Here is a 9,118-nt window from a genome sequence, read left to right on the forward strand (position 1 = left end):
ATGCAAATAGGCAAAAATATATGAAAAAATGTCCAGTGTCTATAGCCATGCTGGAAAACTTTTAAAAAATCAAAATGATAGAAAGATAACACATGCTGGCCAGGATGAAGAGAGAACTCCTGTCAGACAGATTGTAAATTGATACAAGCATTATGGCAAACAGTTTGAAGGTCTCTAAATAAATACATGAACTCAAGTACAATTATAATATGTCTATTTCTAGATTATTTATAGCAGCTCAGGTATAGATTCAGTCTAAATGTCTATCAATGGAGAAATTGGTAATGGTCTCTCTCTTTCACACACATATATACATGCACACACACATACATACTCACACACACATACACACACACACACACACACACAAACACACACAAAGGAGAATTTTCCAAGCATAACAGTGATTGGAAAGCTATCATTTCGTGACAAATGGAAGCAAAGATTAAGTAAAGTTATCGAGACAAATGGCCCAGGATCGCTCAGATATGTAGAGAATAATGTTGACCATGGACTAGTGCTGGCCAGAGGTTGGGAAGGAGGGATGAAAAGGGGGAAGGTGAGGTTTGTTTGATCAGTGTGTGTCATGTCCTGTGTACGATTACTACTTGCTTATAAAAAGCATCAATATTAAGATAGTCATCTTCCATTTCCAGAAGAGAACCATTTCTCTCTGCCTAGATGACACCACTGCAGCCTAGGCCCCTGCCCCTGTCCCTAGCTGGTCTTCCCATTCCCCCTTCCCTGTCCCTCCCAAAATCATCCTTGTAAACACAACCCACAGCATACTATTCTCTGTCTGTTTATGAGTGTGGGTGGGTGCAAGCACAGGCCAATACGTGGGCTTGAAGTCCATGTTCAAGGTGAGTGCTCTACTCCTTAAGCCACAGCTCCACTTCCAAGTTTTCTGGGGTCATGCACTTTCCTACACAGGATAGATTTTAATAATGACCTGGCAGCAGCCAGCCATAGAATACTTTTTTATCTGCATGCATGTTGTTTTTACTGTAGCACCATTCACAATAATATAGGGTATCATTCAAGTGTCAATCACTGGACCAATAAAAAGACAGTACATACATATTGTAGTACATTATTCAGCCTAAAAAAATAAACAATAAATTTTCCTGGCTCTGGTGGCTGCTGCCTGTCATCCTAACTATACATGAGATAGGAGGATTGAAGTCAAAGCCAGCCCAGGCAGGAAAGTCCATGAGACTCTTACTTCAAATATCCATCAGAAAACCAGGAATGGAGCTGTGCCTCAAAGAGGTAAAGTGTTAGCCTTGAGCTAAATGCTCAGGGACCACTTACTGGCCCTAATTCAAGCACCAAAAAGGAACCAGAAAAAAGAAACCAACACTCAGACACTATGGATGGAACTGGAGGACACTCAGTTTCATGAAGTAATACAGGCAGAGGAACACCAATATCAAACATACCCTTTCATATTGGAAGAAATGTGGCTTTAGAATAGACAGGAGAACTACAGGACATTGTTGAAGCATGATGGGTCACCCCTCTGCCCACAGCCTCCTTTGGTGAAGGAGGCTTCTCTGATCCTGTCTCTCTCCACTGAGCCCAGGCTTCCTTGCTGCAGCCACACTGGCATTTGTACTGTACCAGCTGGGGGCCACTGCTATTCCAACTGCCTGGAATGCTTTTCCCAACACCCAGCTGCTCAATCCCCTATCCTTCCCCAAAACCCCCTTGCCAAAAAGGTCTCCTCTGATACTTAAAAATAAAACCTTGTGCACATGTGTACACAACACACATCTGCAAACGCACAAAAACATAGAGTATTTCGAACACTCATCCTGAATTTTTCTGCCTTAATCTTCATTTTCATATATACTATGTGGTATTTTTGTAAAGTTTGGGTATTCTCATTCTCCATGCTTGAGTGTAAACTCACAAAGAGAGGTATTTTTATGCTGTTCCCAGCATTCTGTCAGTCTTCAGCATGATGTGACTGATCCTGTGGGCACTCAGTAAATGTCCATTGAATGAAAGCCTACCTATTCCCTCACACACTTATTCAACAAGTATACTGCCATACATGGTCAAAGCTCTTTCCCACTGTTTTCCCATGACTCCTCTCCACAGCCCCTGTCACCCTTGCCTCGTGGTCTCCCCACCTGTGTTTCCAAGCCCTTTGCCTGAAGTTTCTGCCCCTCAATCTTACATATGGAGATGGTGTACACACACCAAATAACCTGTTCCTCCTCTGGGAAGCCTTTCCATACATTAGGCACCCTCTCTACTGCTCTGGGACTACTAGAAACTAGCCTCAAGACAAACCCACTGACATGAACTGAAGTCTACTCCCTCATTTCAGGACGCCTGAGACAAAGAAAAAGAACTTAGAAACCATGGAAATTCACAGTTCTTCCCTCCCGACCCACCCACTTCACTGAACAATGATCCATGTGGAATTCAGGTGTCCCTAGTTTCCTACTCTCAGCTCTCCTTCAGCATTAGGGTCAGCCCTGTCTATCAGCAAGGTGCCCATTTCTTGTATACTTTTGGCTCTCAGTGCTTCTGTCACAAAAATCCTATCTTATTCTCTGGGAAGAGCTCTGTTCCCTAAATAACCCAGAGGTATACCCTGTTTCACTGGGAGCCTCAGTCTTCTCCTGCTGCAAATCTCATCAGTCTGCCCTACATGCTCAGCCTCTTGACTCCAGTGAACATACAGCAGAGGTCCAATGTGTCCAATTCCTCCTCATCACACACCTGTCACCCAAAGGCAGAATCACCCTCAGTACTTCCTCTGTGTCCTCTAATGTCCTGCTGAACAAATATCCCAGTGGTGGAGGTTCATATCTAATCTTACTGAAGTTCTGCTCATGTCTGCATGTACTCATCTCCATCCACATGCTCCTATATTTTCATTCTTTCTTAGGTCTCTTGCTCATTCAAAGGTTTCTCCACCTCTAGTTGATAGGAAGGAAAAGTATTATATTTCCTACATTTTTTGGTTCAAAAATGGGCTCTGGAGGTTTATAGTGTGGCAATATTTGAAACAGCTTCCTCCACACTATGTGCCCTAGGACAATAATCAGGCCCTACTCTTCTTCCATAAGACCTAGAGGCTTCCCCTGAGAACTGCCAGGGAAAAGGAAACACCATGTCCAAAGCCTGCTGCTCTGGGGAAGGGGGGTGTCAACTGGAAGCATCTTTGGGGACTCAAAGGGTCTCTCCTAAGAATCTGACATGTCTCAGTGCTGAAACCCTTGTATTATGGAAATGTAATTCTCTGTCCATTTTCCACAGCAGCCCAACCCAACACCCTTTCCTTCCCCCAAACATTTCTAAGTTGTCCCTCATACAAGTATACAAATTCCTTTTGTAATTACAGAGAAACCAACCTGTGCTGTACCAGATTCACAAATTCTAGGTGCTGGAGGTTCACCTGTATAATCCTAACTACTGCACACGCTGACACTGAGAAGACTGTAGATAAAGCCAGCTTGAGCAGACTCCATGTCCAACTCAGTAGAAAATCAGGACTAGAAGAGTGACTCCACTGGTAGAACATCAGCCAGAAACACATTCACACTCAAGAGAGAGAAAGGGAAAGAGGGGGAGAAGGAAAATGGACAGAGAGAAAAACAGAGGGACATGCATACATACCTAAAGACAGAGAGACAAAGAGACAAATTCAGGAGAAAGGATTGAGTGAGAAGAAATGGGATAGGGAGAAGAGAAAGATTAGAGGGAGGAGAAAAGGAGAGGGTGTAAAAAAGGAGAGATTAAAGACATTAGAGGGGAGGAGGGCCCAAGGAAAGGCCACAGAGGGAAAAGGACACTGAGAAAGAGAAAAAGAACAAAGTTCAAGCCAGCACACTCCCAAATGCATACACACAACAAACAAAAAGACAAGAAAAAGCATTGAGAAATCATGGAAATTAATAGTACTTCCTTCCCCACCCACCCTATTCACTGAACACTGTTCCATGAGTTCAGCATTCCTTACATTCCTCCTCAGGTCTCTTTCAGCATCAGTATCAACCCTGTCTTAAACCAGTTATGCATCCTTTGCCTATTTGGACCCTTATTGCTTCTCTCACAGGAAACCCATCTCATTCTTTGAGAATAGCATTGCTTCCCAAATACCCCTGAGCATTACCACTGATCTATCAGGAGCTCCAGCCCTCTTCTTACTGCTAATCTCATTAGTCTACTCTGCGGGTTCAGCCACCTGACCCAGTGTACACATAGAAAAGGCCAGGTTTGCCCAACTCCTCCCCATCACACACTTGGCACCCAAAGGCAATATCAATCCTCAGCACTGCCTCTGTGTGCAATTCTAATGCCCTGGGTGAACCAATACAAATATTCTAGTGTGAAGGCTCACATCTTACCGAATTTTGTTCTTGTGGGGAAGCAGTCATCCCAGGCCACCCAACCACGGGTGTGGTCCATATACAACCAAAGTCCATCCAGGCTATGTCCTTAAACAGATCCCAGTTTATCTCCATGATTCCTCAGGTCTCCTGTTCCTTGATCACCTCTAGCTGAAAAGAAGGGAATGTATTTTAAATCATACACTTTGTGATTCCAAAAATGGCCTCTTGATGTTCAGAATGTTCAAATATTTAAACTTGGCTCTGATAGCATTCTTTATTCCCCAAGGAGAAAAATTGGGCTCTGCTAAAGTCTTTACTGGGAAACAGATGCACCATGTACAAGCTGGGTGCTCTGGGAAAGGGGGCCTCTCTGGGGACTCATAGAGTCTCCACTAAGAATCTGACACCTCTCAGTGTACTTGTACAGTGCACATGTCATCCTTCCCTGTCCATTTACACCAACCCATCACCCCTTCCTTCCACAAACAATTTTTTTTAATTTAATTTAATTTTATTTGTGAACATACTGTACAGAGGAGTTACAATTACATGGGCAGGATAATGCATACATTTCTTACCAAGCATTGCAGCCTCCTCCTTTGTTTACCCTTCACATCCCTTCCCAGCCTCCCCCCTAACCCCCAATCCCAATCCTTCTCCTTCCCCCCCTCCCCCCCTACACCGACGTTGTAAAGCTCGTTTTGGACATGACAACTTGTACTTCTCCTTGTTGCAACAGGTTCCACAAACAATTGTAAGGTGACTCTTACACAGCTGTCCCTCACATAAATACACAAATCCCCTTTCAAAATAGAGAAACTAACCTTTGCCACACCAGATTAACAAAGCCAATTGCATTCCCTGATGCTGTAGGCTCTTGTCTGTAATCCTACCTATCTCCCAAGGTGACACCTTGAAGACTGCATTTACAGCAAGTCTGGGAAATCTCCATCTTCAAGGAAATAGAGAAATGCAAGCCTGAACTGTAACTCAAGCAGGAGAGAACCAGACATAGCCATGAAAACTGAGAAAGAAAAAAAGAGGAAGACAGAGAGGGAGAAAGGGAAAGAGGGAAAAAAGGGAGAAGTGCACAGAGAGAGGAGGAGTGAGGGAGGTGGATGGAGAGAGAGACAGATTCAAGGGCAGGGAGAGAGTGAGAGGGAATGGTAGAGGGTAGTAGTAGAACATCAAGAAGAGGAACAGGAGAAGTAGAATAGGAGTAGTTATGGGAGGAATGAAAACAAAGGAAGAAAAATGGTGGGCAGGGGCAGGGAGAAGGTGAGAAAAGTGGAGAGAGAACAGAGAAGGCAAAGGAAATAGAGCATAAGAAAAAAAGCACTGAGGTGTAGCAGCACACATTCACAAACACATACACACAACAAACAAAAGGAAAAAAATAAAAGAATAGGAATTGAGAAATCTTACAAATCAATAGTTAATTCCTTCCCAACCACTGTCTTCACTGGGTGGAAAATGTCTAGTGTGCCCGACCAGCTAAAAGAATCTAGGCCCCAAATGTAGCTGGAACTGGAGCTCTGCAGGGTGTAGAGTGGAAGGACAGGCAGACTGGCACTTCGGGCTCTCAAGAGGTAACTGAAATTTTGAGGACAAGCTGAAGGTGTTATATCCTGAAGAAAAAGTGACTCTTTTTCGTGGAGAGGGCTGGTGGGATTGTCATCAGGAGGTGTGCATGGTGGACTAGCCAAAGGCATCGTTTTTTATTCCACACTTCTGGTATTCTCCTTCAAGTTTTCTTGGATGAGCAGGTAGGTGCCCATGGCTTCATTGAATGCTCTGTCCTGGAATGTCCTTTCAATACCAGCTAGGGTGTACCCCATGTTGCCCATGACTGTGACAATAATGGGGTCCAGCTTGCTGGAAAGTGGCTCATCAGGAAGCAGGCCAAATCCCACACCTAGAGTCAGCCATCAGTGCTCCATTATCTCCTCAATAGCAGGCCTCAGATTGAAGCCCACAGTCAGCAGTTTAGGAAGGAGATCATGTCCCATTGCAGTTGGTAAAGGGGACCGGTGTACCTGGCCTCTAGGATTTGTTTCCGTATCTGAGTCATTTTATTCCCCTCAAATGGGAACTTTCCCATTGTCATCATATACAAAAGCACGCCTAAGTTCCCAAATGTCCACCTTGTACCCATTGAACATGTTCTGTAGGAACATTTCAGGGGGTGGAATAGCAAGGCTCCACAAACCCCCCTTTAGCAACTTCCCTGTCACCCTGATGCTAATGACAAAATCACTGACCTTGACATTGCAATTGGTATCCAATAGGACGTTGTCGGCCTTCAGGTCTAGTGTGCAATTCTGTTCTCATGAATGTAGTGAACATCACTCGTGATCTGCTTGAACAATCTCTTGGCTTCATATTCTAATAGGTGACTGCAAGGGGATTTATTGCCCCACCCCAAGAGATAGCCCCGAGTGTCCAGCTCAGTGACAAGGTACACACAGTCTTCATCCTCCATCACCTGGAACAATAGTATGATGTGTGGGTGATATACACTCTTCACAATGGCTACTTCATTTTCTATCTCATGGCTTTTTAGATCGTTCTTTGGGAGAACTTTGACTGCCACTGTGGTGTCTGTGAGGCAGTGATGGGCCAGCTTCACATAGCCACAGCTGCCATAACCGATGATCTCTGTCAAGTTGTACTGTCCAATGACAGTGATCTCCTCCTCCTTTGGGGAGGAACTAAAGTTGTACATTAACATCTTGCCCCTGGGATGGCAAGTGATCAAGCTTAAGAATTACCTAAGATGATCTCAATGAAGTTGACAACTAATAAATCTTAAGAAACGGAAGGTAAACTACTAACAAAGTAAACACAACCCCCAGATGAGTAAATGAATTCCCCAAACCCAAACAACACAACCACCACCCCCCCCACACCCAATGAAAGTAACCAAGTAGCTCTAGGTTAGCGGGTCACCAAGTAAAAGCTCCCAGTGCTGTAACTGAAAAAGCTGGAGAGAAGCTGCCTCATATGTACCCTGCTGGGCACGCCTCACAATGCCCTGTGATGTCGGGGGAAATGGACCAATCACAAGTCAGGCCATTGACATCAGTGAGGAAGTGAACCAATCAGAGCCCAGTGCACACCCTCTGGCAGTTAGGTACTTGGGCCAGGAAGTCTGTTGCCAACAACACTGGGCACATGGGAGGATGCTCTTACTGCTACCATGACAGCCATGTGGGAACCATGAGGACATTGGCCAGTGGCCCTCATCTTCGGGGTTGGGCATCCTAAGAAAACCCCTGTGAGGACATCACCCAGTGGGGTATTGATGAACCCCAGAGAGTGAGACAATCCATGGAGGCACAGTGAGAAGTGAACAAAAGAAATTTATTTACACTATTTACACCAGAAAGGTGTCTTGAGACTACCTTGTCCTGGGTTAGATACCCAGAACCAAGAGCAGCCTCAACCACCAAACCTCCAATAGGCAGTCCTGACACTCCAACCTTTATTGGTTGGTCTGCAAACCACAAATTAGTCGGTCCACAAACCTACAAACCTCAGATCTCCAAAGCTCCAAACCTCCAAAGGGGAAGGCTTTTCCCTTTCTTCCCTTCTTCCCCCACATGCAGACCTCTCCACTGTCCACAGGCCTCTCTAGAGGATGGTCCCAAATGGCCTCCAGAGGAGGCCCCGAATGACCTCCATAGGAGGTCCCAACAGGTCCCTCCAGGAGGTCCTGAGTGACCTCCGGAGGATGTTCCAAATGTCCCCTCAAGAAATCCCTGAAGGGCTGGGAAGGTGGCTCAGTGGTAGAGCGCTTGCCTTGCATACTTGAGACCCGGGTTCGATTCCGCAGCTCCATATAAGCAAAAAGAAGAATAGCCGGGGGGCTGGGAAGGTCGCTCAGTGGTAGAGTGCTTGCCTTGCATGCATGAGGCCCTGGGTTCGATTCCTCAGCACCACATACACAAAAAGAAAAAAGCCGGAAGTGGCACTGTGGCTCAAGTGGTCGAGCACTAGCCTTGAGCTGAAGAGCTGAGGGACAGTGCCCAGGCCCAGAGCTCAGGCCCACAACAGGACTACAAAAAAAAAGTCCCTGAATAGCTCCTCGAGAAGCCCCAAAGGACCTCTCAAGGAGGTCCCAAGTGGCCCCTCGAGAAGCCCCAAATGGCCTCTCAAGGCTTGCCCTGTCCTCCACAAGCCTACCCTGCCCTACTGCAGCAGGCTTTCCCCTCCTGCCATCTCTCTCCCTCCACTCCCACTCCTCTCCTTCCTCCACACTCAGTTCCTGCCTCAGGACTCCTGGTCTTTCCCTTCTCTCCTCTCTTCAGGACACCTGGTCTCCTCTGGACTCCCCTCTCCACAGGAGTCCAGTTGTCCTCCGGACTCTTCCCTTCTCCCTCCCAATGTGTTTTCCCCCTAACGTCCTCCCTGGCCTTGGAGCATGCAGCCTATATACACCCAGATAGGCTGCAGCCCTGTCCCACAGTCAGGTTTCAAACTGACATTAGTGCTCATCCCCCAAGCTGCCCAAGTCCAATTCCAATAGGCAGCTCACTATGTGCATGTCTCCAGGAGCATGCCCCTCCCCCTTTTGGTGGCATGCTCCACCCCTTTCAGTGGCATGTCCCAGCCATGGCACGCCCCTCCAGTGCCCCTTGGGGTGGTGACATCAGTCTCTCAATACCCTGCTCTATCCAGGGGCTGGGTCTGTGGAGTTGTGAGGCTTGAATCTTGATGCCGCTCCCCTTCCAGCAGGCTGGACCATGGGACAACACTATTGGCCC

The 9,118-nt window shown here is 46.3% G+C and overlaps 1 long non-coding RNA gene across 2 annotated transcripts in view; it reads right to left on the reverse strand.

Annotated features, from left to right (window-relative positions):
• The window catches only part of LOC138837871 (uncharacterized), a 28,125-nt gene extending 20,924 nt beyond the window's left edge, over nt 1-7,201 (reverse strand). Inside the window, exons 1-3 of one of the 2 annotated variants that reach the window (XR_011375478.1) lie at nt 7,124-7,201; nt 6,614-6,837; nt 4,368-4,520 (exon numbers count right to left, since the gene is read on the reverse strand). This is a non-coding gene — a long non-coding RNA (uncharacterized lncRNA). Of the gene's footprint in view, nt 1-4,367; nt 4,521-6,613 lie in introns of both variants that reach the window. The other variant, XR_011375477.1, reaches the window with a different exon arrangement.
• Between the last annotated feature and the right edge of the window lie 1,917 nt (nt 7,202-9,118).

This window comes from Dipodomys merriami, unplaced genomic scaffold (assembly GCF_024711535.1).
Source record: "Dipodomys merriami isolate MVZ:Mamm:240054 unplaced genomic scaffold, mDipMer1.0.p SCAF_2775, whole genome shotgun sequence".
Lineage (NCBI taxonomy): Eukaryota > Metazoa > Chordata > Mammalia > Rodentia > Heteromyidae > Dipodomys > Dipodomys merriami.